The 12,372-nt window shown below is 38.0% G+C and overlaps 1 non-coding gene across 1 annotated transcript; it reads right to left on the bottom strand.

Annotated features, from left to right (window-relative positions):
* Positions 1-11,180: 11,180 nt before the first annotated feature.
* TRNAS-GGA (transfer RNA serine (anticodon GGA)) lies at positions 11,181-11,252 on the bottom strand. The gene has a single exon. It is a non-coding gene; the product is annotated as a tRNA-Ser (tRNA).
* Positions 11,253-12,372: the final 1,120 nt, after the last annotated feature.

Raw genomic sequence — 12,372 nt, 5'->3', positions numbered from 1 at the left:
AAGATCTCGGCAGTTCTCTGGGGGCGGGTGGGATGAGTCCTGAGATGAGAAACATCTGGAAGCCCCAGGTGCTAATCCGAAAGGACTCTAGCTCTCACCACCAGTCCTCCAGGATTCCTCCCCAATGCCCTAGTCACAGTCACAGTACTGCAGCACCCTTGGCCAGGGGCCCAGCCAAGTGTCTGGGACATGCCTTTTGTCCACAGTCTGTGCAAGGGCCCCACGTCCACCGTGTTAAACTGCGCATGCTCAGACCTCTGAAGCCTATTACAGTCTAGGAGGGAGGCAGGAGGCCCCAGGGCAGTGATGCGGCATCCTCGTGCAAGCTTCCGGGGCCCCAATCTCTTCTCTGCCAAAATCCATGTCAAAACATACTGTTTCCTTATCCTCAGAACCAAGTTATTTCTTCTGGCAGTAGTGGTACCTGAAATTCATCCTGGAAACTCTTCCCTGAAGAAGAGCCTCCGAACGTTGCTCTCCTTATTCTGACCCAGCCTGACTGCCATCACCTGTGATGAGGGAACTGGCCTCTCCTCCAAACCTCTCCATCAGGAAACATTCTCCTCTTTTGAACACCACGGGGGACGCCACTGGGGCCTAGTCCAGGAGGATAGAGGGTAAGTTTTCCAGAAAGGCAAACAAGGCACAGTTGGAGCAGTGGCTTTGGGTATGAAGGGGGAAAAGTGCAGGTCCAGATGGAGGGACAGAGAGAGGATGGACTGGGACGCACTGAGTTTGAGGGGCGACTTTTACATCCCTCACTTACAGTGAAGGAATGCCAATGGAATATGATTCACCAACACAAAGATACCAACTACCCAAGTAAAAATGAGCCCTCCAGAACAGACTCAGTGGATGAGAACCCATGGTGCTCAACAGAGTCTAAAAGTATAAGGGCTGAAAACACAAAAGTACCATTCAGGGCTAGATGCCTGCATGTAAGCGACACTGCAAGAGGTCAGGACACCTCATCCTTCACCTGTCCACCTGTTGAAAAATGAAAAATTTCTGTTCAAGGATGAGAAGATGGGGTGGACAAAGGGCAGACGATTTCTTAAAAGATAAATGCATTTAAAGAAAAGGAGCCATTTCTTTGAAGACTTAGAAGAAAAGCATAGCACTGAAAATCGATTTCTTCAAAAGAACTGATTTTGAAAGATGCTTAAATGTGCATAGTCCATATTTAACAAAAGAGAATGACTTGCTATGATAGCAGAGATACGAAAGGATCTGGCAGCACTTAGAAAAATGCCTCAAAAATTCTCAACCACAATATGTAATTAAAGCTCATTGATATAACTAAGAAAGTAGAAGAGTCACCACAAATTGTCAAGTGAATCCTGTGGAAGAAAATTTTGGGGAACCCTCTCACAATGTAAAAGTGAAGATATTAAAATGAATAAGAATAGGATGCACATAGAAACTGAAAAAGAGAGCTTGTCTAACAAATATAGAGTTTCTCAAGGAAAAAGTGAGAGAAATATAAACAGAATGAAGAATCAAATGTACAACGAAATAACCTTTCTGAGCTTAAAAATACCTAAAACTACATTTCAAAAGATCTCACCAAATCAAAGGCAAAAGTAGTAGAGAACACATACACACCTACACTCCTTGGCTATTAAGCACACCAGTTAAAAAGCAAAACTCTAAACTTGTAAAATAAAATAAAATAAAGCTATATGTTTTTATGAGAAAATTATTAAAACAAACTGACAGCTAATTGGAAAACTTACAGGAGCAAAACACTTCCAGGTAAAAGTATGCTGAAAGAAAACTAGAATAATTATATCAAAGCAATAAAATGGAGACTAAAACGATGATAGAGAAGATAAATGAAACTAAGATCCCATTCTTTGGTGGTGCCAGTGGTAAAGAACCTGCCTGCCAATGCTGGAAATGTTAGAGACACAGGTTCTATCCCTGGGTCACAAAGATCCCCTGGAGAAGGGCATGGCAACTGACTCCATTACTCTCACCTGGAGAATCCCATGGACAGAGGAGTCTGGCAGGTTATGGTTCATAGGATCGCAAAGAACCGAACAAGACTGTAGGTCTTCACTGGTGGCTCAGACAGTAAAGAATTCTGCCTGCAATGCAGGAGACCCAGGTTTGATCCCTGTATTGGGAAGATACCCTGGAGAAGGGAATGGCAATCCATTCCAGTAGCTTTGCCTGGAGAATTCCATGAACAGAGGAGCCTGGTGGGCTACAGTCTGTGGGTCTCAAAGAGTCAGAAACAACTGAGTGACTAGCACTTTCACTTTCAAGATGACACTGTATTTTACAAAATTTTATCTTTTCTTTTGTAAATCATGTTATTAGCATATGAAACCTACTTCCTCATGCAAGTAGAAGAAAGTTAAAAATAGATCAGATAAATCACTGATCAGATTTGAAATCACATCACAAAACTAGTCTGAGAGGACAGTTGCTACTACCTACTATTATGCTACTTTCACCCACACAGGCAGAAAAGGAGATCCCTCGCAGAGTTTCTTCCTTTCTAAATACACTTCTGAAACAAAATCTCACATGGGAAAAACTCCCATTAACAATCTGATGCCACCTGGATGAGGAGTTGGGCAAGGGAAAAAAATCTAAAACATTAAGCTTCTAAGCAAGCCAAAAGACATTGAGATTTCAAAGACACTAATTAAAATATAAGTGATTTTACTAGATTAGACTAAGTTTAGTTATTTATCTATATTCAGCATGTGTGTGTGTAACAGGAAGATTTTTTCAGTGTATTTCTTGTCATTGTTCAGTCCCTAGATGGTATCTGACTCTTTGTGACCCTATGGACTGCAGCATGCCAGGCTTCCCTGTTCTTCACTATCTCCTGGAGTTTGCTCAGATTCATGTTCATTGAATTGGTGATGCTATCTAACCATTTCATCCTCTGTTGCCCCCTTCTCCTCCTGCCCTCAATTCTTCCCAGAATCAGGGTCTTTTCCAATGAGTCAGTTCTTCGCATCAGGTGGGTAAAGTATTGGAGCTTTAGCTTCAGCATCCATCCTTCCAATGAATATTCAGGGCTGATTTCCTTTAGGATTGACTGGTTGGATCTCCTTACAGTCCAAGGAACTCTCAAGAGTCTTCTCCAACACCACTGTTCGAAAGCTTCTTCAGTGTATAAATTCTATCAAAGCAATCTATCTTATTTTTGCACACTGCAAATTGGAGTACAGTCCAATGGACTAGGGCTTGTCAACCTAATATAACCTTTAAGGACATAGTTTCTAGAGACATACTGCTTGGTTTTGAATAAAGTTTAACCTCTCTGTGTCACAGAACCCTCATATATTAAACGAGGAGAGTAATAATACCTATTATGTAGGCTTGTGAAAATTATTAAAAGTTTATATACGTATATGTAAAGTGCTTAACTGGGGGAGGGCATGGCAATCCACTCCAGTATTCTTGCCTAGAGAATCCCATGGATAGAGAAGCCTGGCAGGCTACAGTCCAAGGGGTCACAAAGAATTAGACACGACTGAAGCAACTTAGCACACATGCATAAAGTGCTTAATGTGTGGTTCTATTGGTCAAGGATCATTTAAGATTTCTCTGTCAGTGTTGAGGTGCACATTCAGAATTGTTGAGAACAACTGTCCTCTTTTTGCTTATTCCTTTTTCTATCACTATTTTTTTTAACTGTTAACACAATATACGTCCAAATGTAACTGGGCTTCAGTTATTTTAGGATCTATAAAAATGGCATTATCAAGTAAGAAACCAACTCATAATGCAACGAAAGAGCTAAGACTTAGGAATTAAATAGTCCAGTATACTATGTCTCTGCACAGCTTCCTGAAATATTCTTTGAGATCTTCCCAAGAGGTGTGCTATAAAAATATGAAGACAATTTCATCAAATACTTCTTTAAGGATTATGTAAATGTCAACAACAAATACACAGAGTGTACTGACTAGGCAGACCAAATAATTCAATTTTGGTCATCTTAACTTCTTTCTCTGACAGGCTGCCTTGCAATAGTATAACTTTTTCTTTTAAGTCTTTAAGATCTTTCTTGTAGTTATCAATTTCATCTTCTTTTGTTCATCTCTGTCTATTCCCTTAAGTGTTCAATTGTCTGCTCCTGATAAGAGAGAGCATCAATATATGGAAAATTTCTTTTATATTTACATCATATGACTATAAATCAACTTTTAGCTGATAAAATTTCACACTTCCATCCTCCATTCAAAAGATAGTGATAAGTTATTAATAATTTACTTTTGAAAGAATTCATCCTCCCTAGCTGTCTTATTATAATGAAGATCTGGCTTTGTTCTTTTGATTCCCCAGGTTTCTTTTCTCCCCTAGTCTCAACTAGTATTAGGTATCCCTAAAGTATTCTTTTGGAATAATCTCACTCTTTTCAATTTCCAAGTAACCAAAAATGTGATATATGCATATATATATATATATATATATATATATATATATATATATATCTCCTAAGGATAATAAGTAACAAATATTTCATCTTTATTCAGACATAACATAGAGATATTGTGGGTTAGTTTTTAGGTTCCAGACCACCACAATAAAGTGAATATTACAATAAAGCAGGCAATCCAAAAACAAAAACAAATTGTGTGGCTCTGTTACATTAATATGCAGGTAATGAATGTATTTGTTAAGACTCTGGTTTGACTCTTTGGAAGAAACCTGTAAATTAGAGTAGCACAAGCAAAAAGAATTCAGCTCACCTAACACAGACCCAGGAAGAAGAGAATGAGCCGCAGAAGCACAAAGAATGTAACACATGTAAAGAACAGTTGGAGTCAGGGTTTTACACACCACAGAATGGTTCTTCTTCATCTCTTCTAGTCAGTTTATCCTTCCATGTCAGTAACCACTTGACTATGATCCATATAAAGATAGTAGCTCCTATTTTAAATCTCATAGGTAGAAGGGATAAAAAAATAAATAAAATTTATCTAGTGTTTATTTTGTGCTTGGCAGTCTTCCAAGTATTTTGCTCCCAATAATTCAATGAGATATTATTATTTCCATTGTACAGAAAAGAAACAAAGGCTAGAATAATTTAGAAACTTGCCTAAGACCACTCATCTAGTTACTGGTAAAGGTGGGTTTTTAAAATTGTCAATCTACATGTCAATCTACCCTTTGAATCTGAGCTCTGGCTTACCCCAGAATTCTTGAAATGTACACTGTAGAGTTATAAGAGAAATGCACAAATATTAACCATAATTATCTCTAGATTATAATTTTGTATGTATATTTTCTAATTTTCTCTGTATTCCAAGTCTACTTAAATGTCCATTACCTGGTGGGCTTTAGTCCATGGGGTTGCAAAGAGTCAGACACAACTAAGATAAAAACAATAGAGTTTGTTTTCAGTAAATATTGAGCCTTCAAAATTTCAGACAAAGAAAATGTATTTAGCTTTGTTAAAACATATAATTACCAAAAGAAAAAAAGAATCAACATATTCTAGTAATGAAAAAAAAAGTGAAGAGAAGTCAACGATAGAAATATATTGACATCTGAAACAGGTTGGAGAAATTGTAATTCAGCATGTGGAATGAAGCAACTGCAAATGGAAGAGGGAGCCATTCTACCCATCAGAATTCAGAAAAATCTCTGAGCTCAGTCTATATGTGAATGAAAGAATAGGTGAAACCATGAATTCCTACAAAGTCTGCACATGGAATAACTGTAATCCTCAACTCACTACCCACTTTCCTAGTCATGGAGCATAGAAAACAACTCAGCATTTACCCCAAAGAGAAAAATCATTATTAGACTCCTCTCCAAAAATAATAAAGTACAATTTTTTTGATCTAAGAATTCTAATAAGGATAGTGTCCAAATGTTGGTGGCTGGTCCCATTTTATCTTCCCTAAATAGAACAAACATGCTAAAATAGCCTGGGAACAATTTCAAGAAAAGAAATGGATGTGTCTCTAAACTGATCCAAGATAAAACAAAAAATCTGATTGATCTTATAAACACTAAATAACTTGAGTAAATAGCTAAAATTATTTCTATATACAATTAAAAGAAGAAAAATAGAATGAGGAGAATACAAAGAAAAAAGTTTCATCAGTACAAATGAAGATACAAAATGAAATTTAAAATATATAGAGGGAAAATATAAATTTAGAAATGAAAAAAAACAAAAAGTACAAAATAAAAGGATAGAAATGAATCCAAATATTTAATAAAACTACAGCAATTTAAAGCAGATAAAATTTCCAGTTAAAGGACTGAAACTTTTTTTTCAGATTGCTATTTTAGAAAATAGCCTTCTTCTTCTTCTGCCTTCTTCTTTCAGCTTTCATATTGTAAACAAGTTTCTTTTTCAGGGCCTGTTTAGTGTCATATTATTCTTATTTTTATGCTCTCTGTTGGTGGTTTCACTGACTTAAAATGGCCCTCAAATATCTTTATAGTTCTATAAAGTTTTCATAAGCACTAGAATGCTTTGGTTTTCCTTACAAAGAAAATAAAGATGTTAGATGAGTTTCATGAGGCATGAGTTACTGTACTATTGACCATGAATTCAATCTTAATGGATCAACAATATGTATAAAATAAAATATCTTTAAACAGAAACACACATAAAATAATGAGGGCTGAGATCGGACTTGCCTTGATATTTGGGAATAATCAGAAAGTGTGATATGAAAGAATAGTTCAATGAGTTATTGAATAAAATTTAGCACATAGCTCAGGCTCAATGTGATTTGTGACAGTGTTCCTCAGAATCATCCTCCCCCTATATGGACTCTTATCATCATGTGCACAATCTCAAAGACACAGACTCAGAATAATTCTTACATTATATGGAAAACATCAGATGGTATAGCATATCTATCTCCTCAATTAGAGCATAGATTGATTCTTTCAGGACAAGGATTATTTCTTGTTCACCTCTCCTTCCCAACAACTTACACAAATGGGCACAGAATAAGTTCTAAATAAATGACTGATGACTGAATGAATGAGTAAATGAATTTTAATGTAACAAACTTTACATTGCATTGGGTATGGAATAGGAGTTTTTCTTTCTGACAGGATTCTACATCTCCTTCGCTCACTGTAAAAGATGTCATGAAATCGTTGAAATCCAAGAAACTATGTTTTTGGAAAAGATAAGAAGTCCTTTAACAAGGAAGACTTTCTTAGTGGATTAATATTGAGCTCACAGTCGAATGTGTTATGTAATTTCCCTTGATGTGTACCCACAAACCAGTTATTACAATGCAACATTGTGATAATGTGATAATGAAAGATTCTCCATAAGCAGGCATAACTCTTCTAGCTGAAGTAAAACTTAGACCTTAGCAGCTAAAAATTCATAATGGAAATAGAGAGAGAAATGAGAGACAGACTGAAATGGACAGAGACCAAGATCTTGATCCTCAGCTTACTCCCCCAGGAAAGAATATTATCATTTTTTTAAATTCTGGCATTGTGTTCAAAATGTTTTCATTTGCAAAAGCCCTGAAATCTTTGCTGTAGACCAAATATTCTGATTTGCTTCTCTTTACTTCTTTACACAGATTTTAAAAACCAACTGACATTTTATGAAGTACCCTGATTTTTAAGGCAAGTTCCCAGAATGACCAGAATACAGAATAGTTTGCTCAATGCCAAATTTAAGGATCGCAGGAGAGTCTCAGTGATATAAGAACTGGAAGCATAAAGAAGTGCTTTATCTGTATTTGTTCTATTTTCTATTACATAGTCTCTGATATAGAAGCCATTTCTTGTTGAGGAAACAAACCGTTTTCTCAAATACTTCCATCTTCTTGTGAAGAATCATTCATTCTTACACTTGGATACAATTTTTGAGCAATCTTCTTTCAACTCATGTGCCACAGCATCATGGTGCCCACCGTTCAGTTAGAGAAAGGTGGAGACAGTGTTTCTCCACCAACAGGGATATAGTGAACTGAGTTCCAGCAAGTTGTCTCCAGCCATAACCTGTCTTACCAGTTCATCACACTGTATGACACAAATGTACGTCCTGATGTACTAAAGATGCCATGAATATAGTGAAGTTTAAGAACCACTACCTTGGAGCTCACCTAGTCTAACTTACTCAAAAAGAAATGCTCACTGAAACCATTCCGGTGCAGAATTATTTGAGATCTATTTGTGGGTTTTCCATGACTGATTTCTCAATACTTTGTAAAGCAATTCTTTCTGAAAGACCTTCCAGAGACAGGTTTAAAAAATTATTCTAATGTCTATGAATTGAAGCAAATTCTGACATTTGAAGCTACAGTGAATACAGTTTCTATGATAATTTTGAATCTTAGAATTCAAATATTATCTTTTTGTATTATCAATTTTCCAAGACATATATTTTCAATTCACTCAAATACTTCTCAAGTGACAAGGCTGAATAATCTCCCACAATTAAACAATAAACAATCAACAATATCATTTATAAAACAAAGTTTCTTTTAAAAATACAGTCTAGTACTAAATACTAAATGTAATTGGATAAAAACTTATTGTTAAAATATGTCTATTATTTCCTCATTTTTTATTTAATCAAAACTACAATAGGATCCTTTTTGCATTTTTTTTCCAGCAAATTTGGAAAACTCAGCAGTGGCCACAGGACTGGAAAAGGTCAGTTTTCATTCCAATCCCAAAGAAAGGAAATGCCAAAGAATGCTCAAACTACTGCACAATTGCGCTCATCTCACATGCCAGTAAAGTAATGCTCAAAATTCTCCAAGCCAGGCTTCAGCAGTACGTGAACCGTGAACTTCCTGATATTCAAGCTGGTTTTAGAAAGGCAGAGGAACCAGAGATCAAATTGCCAACATCTGCTGGATCATGGAAAAAGCAAGAGAGTTCCAGAAAAACATCTATTTCTGCTTTATTGACTGAGCCAAAGCCTTTGACTGTGTGGATCTCAATAAACTGTGGAAAATTCTGAAAGAGATGGGAATACCAGACCACCTAACCTGCCTCTTGAGAAATCTGTATACAGGTCAGGAAGCAACAGTTAGAACTGGACATGGAACAATAGACTGGTTCCAAATAGGAAAAGGAGTACATCAAGGCTGTATACTGTCACCCTGCTTATTTAACTTATATGCACAGTACATCATAAGAAATGCTGGACTGGAAGAAACACAAGCTGGAATCAAGATTGCCAGGAGAAATATCAATAACCTCAGATACGCAGATGACACCATCCTTGTGGCAGAAAGTGAAGAGGAGCTAAAAAGCCTCTTGATGAAAGTGAAAGAGGAGAGCGAAAAAGTTGGCTTAAAGCTCAACATTCAGAAAACGAAGATCATGGCATCCAGTCCCATCACTTCATGGGAAATAGATGGGCAAACAGTGGAAACAGTGTCAGACTTTATTTTGGGGGGCTCCAAAATCACTGCAGATGGTGACTCCAGCCATGAAATTAAAAGACCCTTACTCCTTGGAAGGAAAGTTATGACCAAACTAGATAATATATTCAAAAGCAGAGACATTACTTTGCCGACTAAGGTCCGTCTAGTCAAGGCTATGGTTTTTCCTGTGGTCATGTATGGATGTGAGAGTTGGACTGTGAAGAAGGCTGAGCCCCAAAGAATTGATGCTTTTGAACTGTGGTGTTGGAGAAGACTCTTGAGAGTCCCTTGGACTGTAAGGAGATCCAACCAGTCCATTCTGAAGGAGATCAACCCTGGGATTTCTTTGGAAGGAATAATGCTAAAGCTGAAGCTCCAGTACTTTGGCCACCTCATGCAAAGAGTTGACTCATTAGAAAAGACTCTGATGCTGGGAAGGATTGGGGGCAGGAGCAGAAGGGGATGACCGAGGATGAGATGGCTGGATGGCATCACAGACTCGATGGACGTGAGTCTGAGTGAACTCCGGGAGATGGTGATGGACAGGGAGGCCTGGCGTGCTGCTATTCATGGAGTCTCAAAGAGTCGGACACGACTGAGCGACTGAACTGAACTGAACTGAATGGGATCTTGTTTTTTCCTTTAATAACATCACCGTTTTTCGTTCACATTGAATTTGTGGTCAGTGGGGAAACCTCAGGATATTTTATACAAACTGCTATCAAGTCGAAACATATCTTCTTCTTCTGTACTTTTTCATTTTTTAATTAATAAACTTGATTATTATAGAGATTTTAGGTTCACCATGAATTCGAGCAGAAAGTACACAGAGTTCCCACATACCTTCTCTCTCAACATACACACAGCCTCCTCCATTATTGACCAGAGTGCTGCATTTGTTGCAATGATGAATCCACCTTAAAGCATCATTGCTACCCTAAGTCTATAGTCTACATGACAGCTCATTCTTGATGTATATTTTATGAGTTTTGACACATGTATAATAACATGTATCTGCCATTGTATTATTGTACAATGATATTGTACATTGATATCATTGTACAAAATACTTTCACTGAACTGAAAATCCTCTATTGTCTACCTGTTCATCCCACACTATTCCTTAATGTCTGGTAACCACTGATCTTTTTATTGTCTTCATCAGTTCAGTTCAGTTCAGTCGCTCAGTCGTGTCCAACTCTTTGCAACCCCATGAATCGCAGCACACCAGGCCTCCCTATCCATCACCAACTCCCAGAGTTCACTCAAACTCATGTCCATCAAGACAATGATACCATCCAGCCATCTCATCCTCTGTCATCCCCAACTCCTCCTGCCCCCAATCCCTCCCAGTATCAAGAGTCTTTTCCAAGGAGTTAATCCTTTTCGCATGAGGTGGCCAAAGCGTTGGAGTTTCAGCTTCAGCATCAGTCCTTCCAATGAACACCCAGGACTGATCTCCTTTAGGATTGACTGGTTGGGTCTCCTAGAGGTCCAAGGGACTCTCAAGAGTCTTCTCCAACACCACAGTTCAAAAGCATCAATTCTTCGGCACTCAGCTTTCTTCGTAGCCCAAATCTCACATCCATACATGACCAATGGAAAAACCATATCCTTGCCTAGACGGACCTATGTTGGCAAGGTAATATCTCTGCTTTTCAATATGCTATCTAGGTTGGTCATAACTTTACCTCCAAGTAGTAAGTGAAAGTGAAGTCGCTCAGTCATGTCCTACTCTGTGACCCCATGGACTGTAGCCTACCAGGCTCCTCCCTCCATGGGATTCTCCAGGCAAGAGTACTGGAGTGGGTTGCCATTTCCTTCTCCAGGGGGATCTTCCCGACCCAGGGATCAAACCTGGGTCTCCTGCATTCCAGGCAGACGCTTTAACCTCTGAGCCACCAGGGAAGCCCTGCCATCTTCCATATATGGCTTCAATTTTGTCTCATTCCCCTATATCAAGTTGGCAGAAGATGAAAAAGCAAGTGACGAAAGCATGCCTGGTTTTTTGAAAACCTGACTTATAAGTAAACTTTAAAAGTTGATGGAAGTACTTGCTAGCTGTGAAACCACATTCCAGCAACAACCCCATACCATGGAATGAGGAGTACAATTTTAGACGGAGAGTACTACTTTTCTTTAAAATAGTCCACCCCTCTGGCCATCTTTTCTTCAAATCAAACTTGCCCTAAGGGACATCATCTAAAGTCCACTCAGAAATTACCCTGGTCAGAGTTCTGAACATCTTGGTGGAATGCAACATTCTTTAACATTCTTCACCAAATCTAAATGTGGCTCCTCATAGTCCTTCTATAAATTAATAAAATAGCTTCTAGTCATCATACTTCCATATTCTTTCTTTCACTCTCTGTCTCTTTCTTCTTTTTCTCCTCTTCTACCATGCCACATCTCTCTCAATAGACAATAGCGGAGCAGGGATAGAAAAACTAATAAAAATCTCAAATAGGAAAAAAGAGTGGAAAGCAAGATAGTCACAACAATTAACTGCAGATGAGTAGGCACTCTTAACACCTTTTTCAGGTAAGAGATGATGTCCCCAGATTAGACTATAATCTCTGGTGGGAACTTTCTTGCCCATTGCTGTCTTTTATCACTGGCTCCAGACCTATCCCTTAAAATCTTAGCAGATTCTGATTTATCTGTTTCCAGACAGTTCCATGTGATAGTAACCAAATTATTTTCCTGGGTATAATTTTGTAGACTACCTGATTTCTTTACTTCCTCACTCCCGTGCCATTTTCTCACACCTCAATAGTATCTACCTTGAAGCCATCTGATATATTATACTTGATTGAGAAGAAAATTTCTATTGTCTGATCTTTGTCACAGGCTTGTTTACCTGAAAAATCTTAATAACTCTTTGTTGCCCTAAGCTCTTTAAAGTCTCGTTTCTTACTGTTTGTGGGTATAGAAGTAGTGTTTCCAGTTTTCCAGCAGTTTTTCCAACTCCTGGTCGTTAAGTCGCTAAGCAGTGTCCAGCTCTTCGCAACCTCATGGACCACCAGGC

The sequence above is a fragment of the Ovis aries genome, chromosome 1, assembly GCF_016772045.2.
Source record: "Ovis aries strain OAR_USU_Benz2616 breed Rambouillet chromosome 1, ARS-UI_Ramb_v3.0, whole genome shotgun sequence".
Lineage (NCBI taxonomy): Eukaryota > Metazoa > Chordata > Mammalia > Artiodactyla > Bovidae > Ovis > Ovis aries.
Note: the sequence above shows the minus strand (reverse complement) of the source record. Positions and strands in the feature narration are given on the sequence as shown.